The 14,071-nt window shown below is 38.7% G+C and overlaps 1 pseudogene; it reads left to right on the top strand.

Annotated features, from left to right (window-relative positions):
• The first annotated feature begins 10,610 nt into the window (after window positions 1-10,610).
• On the top strand, window positions 10,611-13,164 carry LOC144611140 (tubulin alpha-1 chain-like; annotated as a pseudogene).
• Window positions 13,165-14,071: the final 907 nt, after the last annotated feature.

The following is a 14,071-nucleotide window of genomic DNA, read 5'->3' as shown; positions in this document are numbered from 1 at the left end:
CTTGTTGAGCAGAAAAAAAGAATTTAATAAGGCAAAAAATATTCTATGGAAGAAAGGCTATAGGTTTATTTTACTGCATCCGGCTACTTTGAAGATTATGATCAACACTGGAGAAAATAATTTTTTTAAAGACTTTGTCAAAGCAGAAGAGTATGCGGAAGAATTGCCATCGAGAAATGCTTAAGAAGATTCATGAATGATTGATTATTAATAATATCTGTATACTATAGAGGGGATTAACTGTATTAAGGATTGTTAATTTTTAGAAGTACTTGATATATCGGGGGGGTTGGAGAATGTGGATGCTCCACCATAATCATGGGCACAAGTGTGGTGCGGACCACACCTCGTATAATGGAGGGGGTAATGTTGCTAATCTATTTATTAACAACATTAGAGGGAGGGTCTATTTTTCTATCTTTCTTATTTCTTTTCTGTTTTTATACCTGGACTATGGAGGGGAGCACACTGAAATACGGTACAATGTAAATACCGGAAGAGGTATCAAGGTAAGGAAACAAAAAAAAAAAAGGAATGAATGGATAACACATTAAATTTTTTAAGCTATAATGTGAATGGGTTAAATGGGCCGATAAAAAGGAAGAGAATTTTAACACAGATGAAAAAATTGGAAGTAGATATAGCTTTCTTGCAAGAAACACATCTAACGGAAAAAGAGCATCAAAAGTTAAAGAGAGATTGGGTAGGAAGTATGGTCGCATCTTCTTTTAACTCAAAAGCAAGAGGGGTTGCTATCCTATTTAAGAAAACGCTACCAATTAAGATACAAAATATTGTAAGTGACCCAGTAGGTAGATTTATAATTGTACATTGTCAACTTTTCTCAGAATTGTGGACTTTAATGAATATATATGCACCAAATACAGATGATGAGAAGTTTGTGCAGGATACTTTTCTAAATCTAGCGGAAGCACATGAAAATATATTGATAGGGGGAGATTTCAATTTTTGTTTAAATCCAGTAATGGATAGATCATCAAGGACAACGACAAGGACAAGAGCAGCGAAGACAACCTTGAATTTAATGGAAAGTTTAAATTTAATAGATGTTTGGAGGAAAAGCCATCCCAAGGAAAGAGATTACTCTTTTTATTCCAATAGACATGATACATATTCTAGAATAGATCTATTTTTGATTTCAGCTCAATTAAGCGGTAGAATAATACAAATAGATTACAAGGCTAGATTGTTATCGGATCACTCACCATTATTAATGAAAATTACGATGCCAGATAAAGAACAGTCAGTGTATAGATGGAGACTCAACTCTTTACTATTGAAAAGACAAGACTTCTGTGATTTTATTCGAGGACAAATTGAATTATATTTGGAGACAAATTTAAAATCAGTGGATGATAAATTTATTGTATGGGATGCAATGAAGGCTTATTTGAGAGGCCAAATTATAAGCTACTCATCTAAGATAAAAAAAGACTATAGGAAGGAATCTGAAAGATTAGAAAAAGAAATCACCGTATTAGAAAAAGACTTACAGAAAACCTCTTCAGATACAAAAAAAACACAACTTGCAAATAAAAATTTTCAATACAATACTTTACATACTCACAGAACAGAAAAACTAATATTACAAAGATATTATGAATTAGGAGAAAGAGCGCACAAGGTATTGGCATGGAACTGAAAGAAGAACAAATATCAAGAACAATAAATTCAATTAGAACAGATCAGAACATTATTACTTATAAACCTAGAGAAATCAATGAGGTATTTAAGCAATTCTACACTAATCTGTACCATTCTGAATCTGAAAAGGATGAAATTAAGATAAATAATTTTTTATCCAAGATACAATTACCAACAATCTCTAATGAGGAGCAGATGGGACTAAATGCCTCCTTTACTTTGAGAGAGGTGGAGGAAGTATTATATTCTTTACCAAGTAATAAATCTCCAGGGGAAGATGGTTTTCCGCCTGAGTTCTATAAAAAATTTAAAGATTTGTTGTTACCACTATTTATGGAAGTGATACATCAAGCGGAAAAAACTTCTACATTACCAGACTCCTTCTCATTGGCAATTATAACTGTAATTTAAAAAAAAGGGAAATACCCTTTAAATGCATCTTCTTATAGACCAATATCATTGTTGAATGCAGATTATAAAATAGTTGCTAAACTTTTAGCAAGGAGATTGGCAGAATATTGGCAGACCAAACTGGATTTGTCAAAAAAAGGAAAATATCTGATAATGTAGCAAGATTTATAAGTATTTTACATTTAGCACAGAAAAGAAAGGAATTGAGCGTAGCAGTTGCTTTAGATGCTGAAAAGGCGTTTGACAGGTTAGAATGGGATTTTTTATTTAAAGTATTAGAGAAGTACCGATTAGGAAATGGTTTTATTAACTGGGTAAAAGCTCTTTATAAACAACCTAAAGCCAAAGTGGTGACAAATGGCCAATCTTCTCAATCATTTAATTTGGAAAGATCTAGTAGACAGGGATGTCCCTTGTCACCGGCTTTATTTGTATTGGCCATTGAACCTCTGGCAGAGCTAATAAGAGCAGATTTAGATATTAAAGGATTTAAAGTTAATCAGGAAGATCACAAAATTACTTTATTTGCTGATGATGTCTTAATTTGTCTTACTAGACCATTGGAATCCCTAAGAAAATTATATTTCAGACTGGAAGAATATAGGAAAGTATCAGGATATAAAATTAATAAAGATAAAACTGAAATAATGCCTCTTGTTGAAGGCAATTATGATCAATGTAAAAGAGAAAGTCAGTATAAATGGCAAAAAGAAGGCATTAAGTTTTTAGGAGTTAATGTAGATAATAAGTTAAATAATTTGTATAAATTAAATTATAAACCACTAATAAAAAAATAGACGAGGACCTGAAGAAATGGATGAATCTTCCAATTACATTGATAGGGAGTGTGAATTGTATTAAGATGAATATTTTTCCGAGGATACAGTATTTATTTTCAACACTGCCTATACCTTTGCCAAATAATTTTTTTCAAGAATTGAACAAAACTGTGAGGAATTTTCTTTGGAAAGGTAAAATGCCAAGAGTGTCTCTGGAAAAATTAACATGGAAATTTGAATTGGGTGGATTGCAATTACCAAATTTTAAAAATTACTATCTGGCAGCACAAAAGATTTCAATTTTTGTTTAAATCCAGTAATGGATAGATCATCAAGGACAACGACAAGGACAAGAGCAGCGAAGACAACCTTGAATTTAATGGAAAGTTTAAATTTAATAGATGTTTGGAGGAAAAGCCATCCCAAGGAAAGAGATTACTCTTTTTATTCCAATAGACATGATACATATTCTAGAATAGATCTATTTTTGATTTCAGCTCAATTAAGCGGTAGAATAATACAAATAGATTACAAGGCTAGATTGTTATCGGATCACTCACCATTATTAATGAAAATTACGATGCCAGATAAAGAACAGTCAGTGTATAGATGGAGACTCAACTCTTTACTATTGAAAAGACAAGACTTCTGTGATTTTATTCGAGGACAAATTGAATTATATTTGGAGACAAATTTAAAATCAGTGGATGATAAATTTATTGTATGGGATGCAATGAAGGCTTATTTGAGAGGCCAAATTATAAGCTACTCATCTAAGATAAAAAAAGACTATAGGAAGGAATCTGAAAGATTAGAAAAAGAAATCACCGTATTAGAAAAAGACTTACAGAAAACCTCTTCAGATACAAAAAAAACACAACTTGCAAATAAAAATTTTCAATACAATACTTTACATACTCACAGAACAGAAAAACTAATATTACAAAGATATTATGAATTAGGAGAAAGAGCGCACAAGGTATTGGCATGGAACTGAAAGAAGAACAAATATCAAGAACAATAAATTCAATTAGAACAGATCAGAACATTATTACTTATAAACCTAGAGAAATCAATGAGGTATTTAAGCAATTCTACACTAATCTGTACCATTCTGAATCTGAAAAGGATGAAATTAAGATAAATAATTTTTTATCCAAGATACAATTACCAACAATCTCTAATGAGGAGCAGATGGGACTAAATGCCTCCTTTACTTTGAGAGAGGTGGAGGAAGTATTATATTCTTTACCAAGTAATAAATCTCCAGGGGAAGATGGTTTTCCGCCTGAGTTCTATAAAAAATTTAAAGATTTGTTGTTACCACTATTTATGGAAGTGATACATCAAGCGGAAAAAACTTCTACATTACCAGACTCCTTCTCATTGGCAATTATAACTGTAATTTAAAAAAAAGGGAAATACCCTTTAAATGCATCTTCTTATAGACCAATATCATTGTTGAATGCAGATTATAAAATAGTTGCTAAACTTTTAGCAAGGAGATTGGCAGAATATTGGCAGACCAAACTGGATTTGTCAAAAAAAGGAAAATATCTGATAATGTAGCAAGATTTATAAGTATTTTACATTTAGCACAGAAAAGAAAGGAATTGAGCGTAGCAGTTGCTTTAGATGCTGAAAAGGCGTTTGACAGGTTAGAATGGGATTTTTTATTTAAAGTATTAGAGAAGTACCGATTAGGAAATGGTTTTATTAACTGGGTAAAAGCTCTTTATAAACAACCTAAAGCCAAAGTGGTGACAAATGGCCAATCTTCTCAATCATTTAATTTGGAAAGATCTAGTAGACAGGGATGTCCCTTGTCACCGGCTTTATTTGTATTGGCCATTGAACCTCTGGCAGAGCTAATAAGAGCAGATTTAGATATTAAAGGATTTAAAGTTAATCAGGAAGATCACAAAATTACTTTATTTGCTGATGATGTCTTAATTTGTCTTACTAGACCATTGGAATCCCTAAGAAAATTATATTTCAGACTGGAAGAATATAGGAAAGTATCAGGATATAAAATTAATAAAGATAAAACTGAAATAATGCCTCTTGTTGAAGGCAATTATGATCAATGTAAAAGAGAAAGTCAGTATAAATGGCAAAAAGAAGGCATTAAGTTTTTAGGAGTTAATGTAGATAATAAGTTAAATAATTTGTATAAATTAAATTATAAACCACTAATAAAAAAATAGACGAGGACCTGAAGAAATGGATGAATCTTCCAATTACATTGATAGGGAGTGTGAATTGTATTAAGATGAATATTTTTCCGAGGATACAGTATTTATTTTCAACACTGCCTATACCTTTGCCAAATAATTTTTTTCAAGAATTGAACAAAACTGTGAGGAATTTTCTTTGGAAAGGTAAAATGCCAAGAGTGTCTCTGGAAAAATTAACATGGAAATTTGAATTGGGTGGATTGCAATTACCAAATTTTAAAAATTACTATCTGGCAGCACAAAAGATTTCAATTTTTGTTTAAATCCAGTAATGGATAGATCATCAAGGACAACGACAAGGACAAGAGCAGCGAAGACAACCTTGAATTTAATGGAAAGTTTAAATTTAATAGATGTTTGGAGGAAAAGCCATCCCAAGGAAAGAGATTACTCTTTTTATTCCAATAGACATGATACATATTCTAGAATAGATCTATTTTTGATTTCAGCTCAATTAAGCGGTAGAATAATACAAATAGATTACAAGGCTAGATTGTTATCGGATCACTCACCATTATTAATGAAAATTACGATGCCAGATAAAGAACAGTCAGTGTATAGATGGAGACTCAACTCTTTACTATTGAAAAGACAAGACTTCTGTGATTTTATTCGAGGACAAATTGAATTATATTTGGAGACAAATTTAAAATCAGTGGATGATAAATTTATTGTATGGGATGCAATGAAGGCTTATTTGAGAGGCCAAATTATAAGCTACTCATCTAAGATAAAAAAGACTATAGGAAGGAATCTGAAAGATTAGAAAAAGAAATCACCGTATTAGAAAAAGACTTACAGAAAACCTCTTCAGATACAAAAAAAACACAACTTGCAAATAAAAATTTTCAATACAATACTTTACATACTCACAGAACAGAAAAACTAATATTACAAAGATATTATGAATTAGGAGAAAGAGCGCACAAGGTATTGGCATGGAACTGAAAGAAGAACAAATATCAAGAACAATAAATTCAATTAGAACAGATCAGAACATTATTACTTATAAACCTAGAGAAATCAATGAGGTATTTAAGCAATTCTACACTAATCTGTACCATTCTGAATCTGAAAAGGATGAAATTAAGATAAATAATTTTTTATCCAAGATACAATTACCAACAATCTCTAATGAGGAGCAGATGGGACTAAATGCCTCCTTTACTTTGAGAGAGGTGGAGGAAGTATTATATTCTTTACCAAGTAATAAATCTCCAGGGGAAGATGGTTTTCCGCCTGAGTTCTATAAAAAATTTAAAGATTTGTTGTTACCACTATTTATGGAAGTGATACATCAAGCGGAAAAAACTTCTACATTACCAGACTCCTTCTCATTGGCAATTATAACTGTAATTTAAAAAAAAGGGAAATACCCTTTAAATGCATCTTCTTATAGACCAATATCATTGTTGAATGCAGATTATAAAATAGTTGCTAAACTTTTAGCAAGGAGATTGGCAGAATATTGGCAGACCAAACTGGATTTGTCAAAAAAAGGAAAATATCTGATAATGTAGCAAGATTTATAAGTATTTTACATTTAGCACAGAAAAGAAAGGAATTGAGCGTAGCAGTTGCTTTAGATGCTGAAAAGGCGTTTGACAGGTTAGAATGGGATTTTTTATTTAAAGTATTAGAGAAGTACCGATTAGGAAATGGTTTTATTAACTGGGTAAAAGCTCTTTATAAACAACCTAAAGCCAAAGTGGTGACAAATGGCCAATCTTCTCAATCATTTAATTTGGAAAGATCTAGTAGACAGGGATGTCCCTTGTCACCGGCTTTATTTGTATTGGCCATTGAACCTCTGGCAGAGCTAATAAGAGCAGATTTAGATATTAAAGGATTTAAAGTTAATCAGGAAGATCACAAAATTACTTTATTTGCTGATGATGTCTTAATTTGTCTTACTAGACCATTGGAATCCCTAAGAAAATTATATTTCAGACTGGAAGAATATAGGAAAGTATCAGGATATAAAATTAATAAAGATAAAACTGAAATAATGCCTCTTGTTGAAGGCAATTATGATCAATGTAAAAGAGAAAGTCAGTATAAATGGCAAAAAGAAGGCATTAAGTTTTTAGGAGTTAATGTAGATAATAAGTTAAATAATTTGTATAAATTAAATTATAAACCACTAATAAAAAAATAGACGAGGACCTGAAGAAATGGATGAATCTTCCAATTACATTGATAGGGAGTGTGAATTGTATTAAGATGAATATTTTTCCGAGGATACAGTATTTATTTTCAACACTGCCTATACCTTTGCCAAATAATTTTTTTCAAGAATTGAACAAAACTGTGAGGAATTTTCTTTGGAAAGGTAAAATGCCAAGAGTGTCTCTGGAAAAATTAACATGGAAATTTGAATTGGGTGGATTGCAATTACCAAATTTTAAAAATTACTATCTGGCAGCACAAATGATTTTTATTTCATCCTTTTATCAAGAGGGTGGAAAAACAGCATGGGTTAAAATTGAAATGGATAAAATAAAAGAATCTTGTCCAGAAGAATTTATATATAAATGGGAAGCGAAGCTATTAGTTAAGGATAAAGAGTCACCTTTGCTAAAACATTTAATTAATACATTGTTGAAAACAGTTAAAGTTAAGGATAAAAGATTTTTCTTAACAGCTAAAACTCCATTAGTAAAAAATGGATTATTGCCGTTTGCTTGGAATAATCAAATACTACAACTCTGGGAACAGAAGGGTATTAAAAATATAGGAGACTGCTATGAAGGGAATATCTTTTTGACATTTTCGCAATTGAGAAATAAATATCAAATTCCAGGGAATAGTATTTTTTTCTATTATCAATTACAATCTTTTTTAAGGGAAAAGTTAGGTAATTCAATGTCTCTATTTCAGATTAAAGGAATCGAATCCTTGATTCAGGGCAAGGGAATGAAATTTTTTATATCATCAATGTATAAACTACTACAGATATCTAGTCCAAAGATAGGAATTCATAAAGCAAGACAAAGATGGGAAACAGATCTTAATATTATTATTGATGAACCAAGTTGGGAAAGACTGTGTTTAGATAGTATGAAAAATACTATTAATGTGAGATACAGTTTAGTACAGTATCATTTTTTGCAGCAACTGTATTTAACCCCGGAAAAATTAAATAAATTTAAACCAAACTCATCTGAAAGTTGTTTTAGATGCAACCAAGACGTGGGCACTTTTATACACTCTACATGGGCATGTCAGAAGGTAATTCCTTTTTGGCAAGACCTAAAAAAGTTTTTAGATCAATTGATGAATAAGATCATACCAATGGATTCAAGGTTGTTTTTGCTAGGAGATACAAAAGGAATAATACCAAAGCTAAGTTTGGATAAACATCAGGAAAGATTTCTCAAAATATCATTAGCAGTAGCAAAAAAATGTGTTGCAGTCACATGGAAAGAACAAAATGAAATAAGATTTGAAAGATGGCATGCAGAAATGCGGAGTTGTATCCCATTAGAAAAAGCAACGTATAATCTGAGAAATGGATATGACTTCTTTTTGAAGGTGTGGAACCCATTCATGGCAAAGCTAGGATTAAGAATAGGAAGTAGTTAAATTCAGGATTGCTTTGATACCTAACAAGAATTTAAAAATAAATTACTCGGAAGTGACTCCCTCGGGACTCCAGGTTTTTCTTTTTCTTTCTTTCTTCTGCTTTTTCTTTTTCCTTCTTTTGAACTGGGGGGTGGGGGGGTGGGGGTGGGGGGGGGGGGTGGGGGGGGGGAGGGGAGAAAATACAGAACAATACGTGTATAATCGAAGTTATAGGTCAGTGACTATTGTTTACTAAGGAATGTAAAATGTATAACGTATGGGTTCTGTTAAAACTTAAATAAAATATTAAAAAAAAAAAAAAAAAGAAAACCTCTTCCTCAGCACCCCTGCCAATTTGGTTCACCCAATCTATATGTAGATTGAAGTCACCCATTATAACTGCTGCACCTTTGGTGCACGCATTTCTAATTTCCTGTTTGATGCAATCCCCAACCTCACTACTGCTGTTAGGTGGCCTGTACACAACTCCCACTAGCGTTTTCTGCCCCTTAGTGTTTCGCAGCTCTACCCATATCGATTCCACATCCTCCGAGCTAATGTCCTTCCTTTCCATTGCGTTAATCTCCTCTCTAACCAGCAACGCTACCCCACCTCCTTTTCCTTTCTGTCTATCCCGCCTGAGTATAGAATATCCCTGGATGTTGAGCTCCCAGCCTTGGTCACCCTGGAGCCATGTCTCCGTAATCCCAGCTATATCAATTCATTGTTCTTTGTCTTTCCACATCACCGTTCATGTCTCCGGCTTCCCTTATCCCGAACAAAGCTGAACAAGGGTCTCGACCCGAATTTTCATCCATTCCTTCTCACCAGAGATGCTGCCTATCCCACTGAGTTATCCAGCTTATTGTATCAATCTTCCATTTATACCAGCACCGTCAGTTCCTTATTATACAAATATGACAGGAGACTGCATGTCATTTTGAATCATGCATGCTTCCTCAACACAACGTACTGTCGTCGACCTATCGTCATTTCGTTTGCAAACTTGCCCATAAAGCCATCACGTGGCAGTAATTTAAGTAAGAATAGACCTGAGACAATGATGGCGTCACGATAGATAGGCTCGGGGATCGTGGATTATGAAATGATTGATGGATTAAAATTGACGTATCTCCCTTGTTTCAGTGACAGATTAACTGACCGATCATTTGGATGTCTAGCGATTTTGAGACTGGGGAGATGGTTAATGTACGAATGGTTCATTTCATGGGGAGAGGAAGTGTAACAGGTAGCGCTGGGTTTCACTTGGGGGCATTTGCCCAGGTCGCTGTATTTCCAGCGGCAAGTGATGGATTGGAATGTGGTAGATGATGACGGCGGATGGATTGCGTCACTGAAGGTCCATTCTACTACGTCCCACACTGTGGACCAATGAGCAAAGAGCGCCTTGGAACCTTGTGTGTTTGTATCCTGTGGCAACCAAGGCCATTGTTCCCACTGACCAATCAGCGCGCGATTGGCCAATGCCAACATTCCATCCCGGGGCCCGTATAAATACCGGAGCGACGCCGCGCGTCAAGGTCTCTGGAACCACGCGAGCAGAGCAACATGGTGAGCGCGCGGGAGAATGCCCGGGGGCGCGCGTGTTCTCCCGAGCGAAGGGTCCACGGGGGAGTGAAGGGATTCGTGGACTGGTGTGCAGGACTGTAAACGGGAAGCTGAGAGCGCACCCGGGGAATGGGATCGTAGTGGCTGAATGGGTACGCATAGCGGGAATGAGCCGAGGATGGGAGGGAAGAGTGCAGCGTCATAATGGGGCGGGATAGAGGGATGGGAGTCTCCCCAGGAATTCGAGGGTTGCAATCGACGAATGCAGAATGATGTGTAGGCGAATTGCTGAGGTGGATAGAACTGAGACAGCGGTCACATTATGCGTGGCTCGGTGCGCGATCAGGGGCCAATGCGCTTTGAACAAGTCCACGTGGAGTCCATCTCACCGCCTCTTTAACTTCGCCATCAGCGCGAATGTCTTTCAATCCACATCGGCCAGGCTGGCGTCCAGATTGGCAACGCTTGCTGGGAGTTGTATTGCCTGGAGCACGGGATCCAGCCGGATGGACAGATGCCCAGCGACAAGACCATCGGAGGCGGCGACGATTCCTTCAACACCTTCTTTAGTGAGACAGGGGCGGGAAAGCACGTACCACGAGCCGTGTTTATCGACCCACGGTGATTGGTAAGGAAGGGGGGGGGGGTTGGTGGTTGCGGAGAATGTAGGGTGTTGCCTTAAATCCCTCCCGTGCGGGGATAGAGGAATGTGTGCGGATGGTTACTTCTCGCTTCCGTGCTTCCCTCCACCCACAGACGAGGTGCGGACCTTCACCTACCGCCAGCTCTTCCACCCCGAGTAGCTCATTACCGGCAAGGAGGACGCGGCCAATAACTATGCCCGCGGCCACTGCTCCATCGGCAAGAAAATCGTGGACCTGGTCCTGGATCGCTCCCGGAAGCTGGTAGGTTTCTCATCGACTACATACCCCGTACGACGTTCCGCGTGCTTGCAGCGCCAATATATCCGGATGCACCGGTCCAATCCCGAGCGCTGCGGCCGCGATGCTTCCGGATTCCCATTGTTACCTCTTCCTTTATCACTGAGATATCTACCGCACTATCTGTCTCTGCGCCGGCTATAGAAAGCACAATGACCCAAACGCGTCGTAACTTCCCTTTAACCGTTGGTACAGATTGATGATTTGCCCCTTCTCCACCCCTAGGCCGATCTGTGCACCGGACTGCAGGGATTCCTCATTTTCCACAGTTTCGGGGGCGGTACCGGCTCGGGCTTCACCTCCCTCCTCATGGAGAGACTCTCCGTGGACTACGGCAAGAAATCCAAGCTGGAGTTTTCCATCTACCCGGCGCCGCAGATCTCCACCGCCGTGGTCGAGCCCTACAACGCGGTGCTGGTCACGCACTGCACTCTGGAGCACTCCGACTGCGCCTTCATGGTGGACAACGAGGCCATTTACGACGTGTGCCGGCGGAGTCTGGTCATCGAGCGTCCCACCTACACTAACCTCAACCGCCTGATGGCGCAGATCGTGTCGTCCATCACCGCCTCGCTGCGTTTTGGTGGCGCCCTAAACGTGGACCTGACTGAGTTCCAAATCAACCTGGTCCCCTACCCGCGCATCCACTTCCCGCTCGTCACCTACGCGCCCATGATTTCTGCCGAGAAGGCTTACCACGAGCAACTGTCCGTTTCAGAACTGACCAACTCCTGTTTCGAGCCGGCCAACCAGATGGTGAAGTGCGACCCCCACCAGGGCAAGTACATGGCGTGCTGCATGCTGTACCGTGCGGATGTGGTGCCCAAGGATGTCAATGCCTCCATCGCCACCATCAAGACCAAGCGCTCCATCCAGTTCGTGGACTGGTGTCCGACCGGGTTCAAGGTGAGTTCGAACAATTCACGTGTTTCCGTGCACACACGGTTAGACTTACTCAATCCCTGCAAGAACAACATAAATGTACTGACTATGAATACAACCTTGGCACAATGTGTACTCTGCAAATAGATCATATCAGCAACCGAAGGACACACCCCACCCCGTGTTCAATGGTGTGAATAATTTGCAAAGGGTGCAGAAACGTATCACGTGGATATTTCTTGGGCTTGCGTCCTTGAGTTAATGGGAAAGGTTAAATAGGCTCGGCCATTGGAGGGGGGGGGGGGTCGTAGATTTCTGAGGGCAGGAAACGGCGAGGTTTGCAAGATCATGAGGGACATGGGAAGATTTACGCTCAGTCGAAATCGGAGATATTTAAGAGGGACTTCCCGAACAATTAATCTATACGGAGGGGAGTACATCACTGAAGCGAGTTCACAGGTACAGCTCGAAACGCATAGATTTGCCACCTTTAAGGTACAGATGGTAAATCCCAAAACATACGATGGATAGAATGGGTTTAGAAGGATTAAGGCATGCGGCAGCAAATAAGACGACCTCAACAAGTCAACACTTGGGGCAAGGTGGTCCGAAGAGCATTTTCCCAGCTGCACAGCTCCATACCTACATGGCTCTAACACATATATCGGCACTTGCGGATTTGATGACAATCCGGAGAATAATAACATTCAGAGATATCTTTAAGGGAATCGCAACGATCCTTTGTTCAATTTTAGGGTGTATACTAAACTGATAATGGAACATCGTTTTTGCAAGCAGAATTGATTTTGAGATATTTTTCTTCCGGCCATAAGTCGGCATCAACTACCAGCCCCCGAAGGTGGTGCCGGGGGGCGACTTGGCGCCGTCTGCATGCTGAGCAACACCACCTCAATCTCCATGGCCTGGACCCGCCTCAACCTCAAATTCGACAAGATGTACGCCAAGCGGGCCTTTGTCCACTGGTACCTTGGAGAGGTGCTGGAGGAAGGGGAGTTCCAGGATGCGCGGGAGGACATGGCGTCGCTGGAGAAAGACTACGAGGAAGTGGCGGTGGATTCTGCCGACCTCGAGAGAAAGGGCGAAGAGGAAGAATAAGATGAATTAATTTTGAAGTTTAAAAAGTTTAAGTTTTATGTAATAGACTATATTGAAGGATATAATACTTATTATAATAAATTATTTTAATGATCAATTGTTTTGTCGATTTATTGGAGAAGTCGTGTGAATGGAAAATAACATTGTTAGGCAGAAACTGGGGGGGGGGGGGGGGGGACAAAAGGGAGAGAGAGGGAATGCCGGGGTTACTTGAAGTTAGCGAAACAATATTCATTCCACTGGGCTGTAGTGGTATCTGTAGTGTATCTGCCCAAGCGAATTCTGGGATGGTGTACATTCAATTTGCGTTTAGCCCCTCTGTGACACTGGAGGAGACCAAGGACCGAAAGGTCAGTGTGGAAGTGGGTAGGTGAATTAAGTGTTTAGCAATCAGGGGATGTGGTAGGTTCAGGAGGACTGAGCGAAGCTGTTCAGGAAACTTTCGCGCAGTCTACGTTTGGTGTCGCCGATGTATACAAATCCACATCTTGAACAACGGATACAATAGATGAGGTTAAAGAAGGGGCAAATGAATCGCTACCTAACCTGATAGCACTGTTGTTGTCCCTGGACAGAGTGGAGAGAGAAGATATTGGGAAAAGTTGTTGGATCTCATGCGGTTGTTGCGGAAGGTACCTGGGGAGGGTTTGAGTGGAAGGGAATAACTTAACTAGGGTAATGCAGAGGGAACGGTCTTTGTCGAGAATGGAAAAGGGCGGAGATGGGAAGCTGTGATTTGTGTTAGGTTCCCGTTGGGGTTGACGAGAATGTCGGAGGATTATGTGTTGTATCTGACGGTTGATCGGGTGAAAGTTAAGACCTAGGGGGACTCTGGCTCTGTTGCGACTGGGGGTAGGGGATCAATGGTGGAGCTGCGGGGTACCGAGGAGAAACGAGTGAGGGCCAC

Source organism: Rhinoraja longicauda, chromosome 39, assembly GCF_053455715.1.
Source record: "Rhinoraja longicauda isolate Sanriku21f chromosome 39, sRhiLon1.1, whole genome shotgun sequence".
NCBI classification, from domain to species: Eukaryota; Metazoa; Chordata; class Chondrichthyes; order Rajiformes; family Arhynchobatidae; genus Rhinoraja; species Rhinoraja longicauda.
Note: the sequence above shows the minus strand (reverse complement) of the source record. Positions and strands in the feature narration are given on the sequence as shown.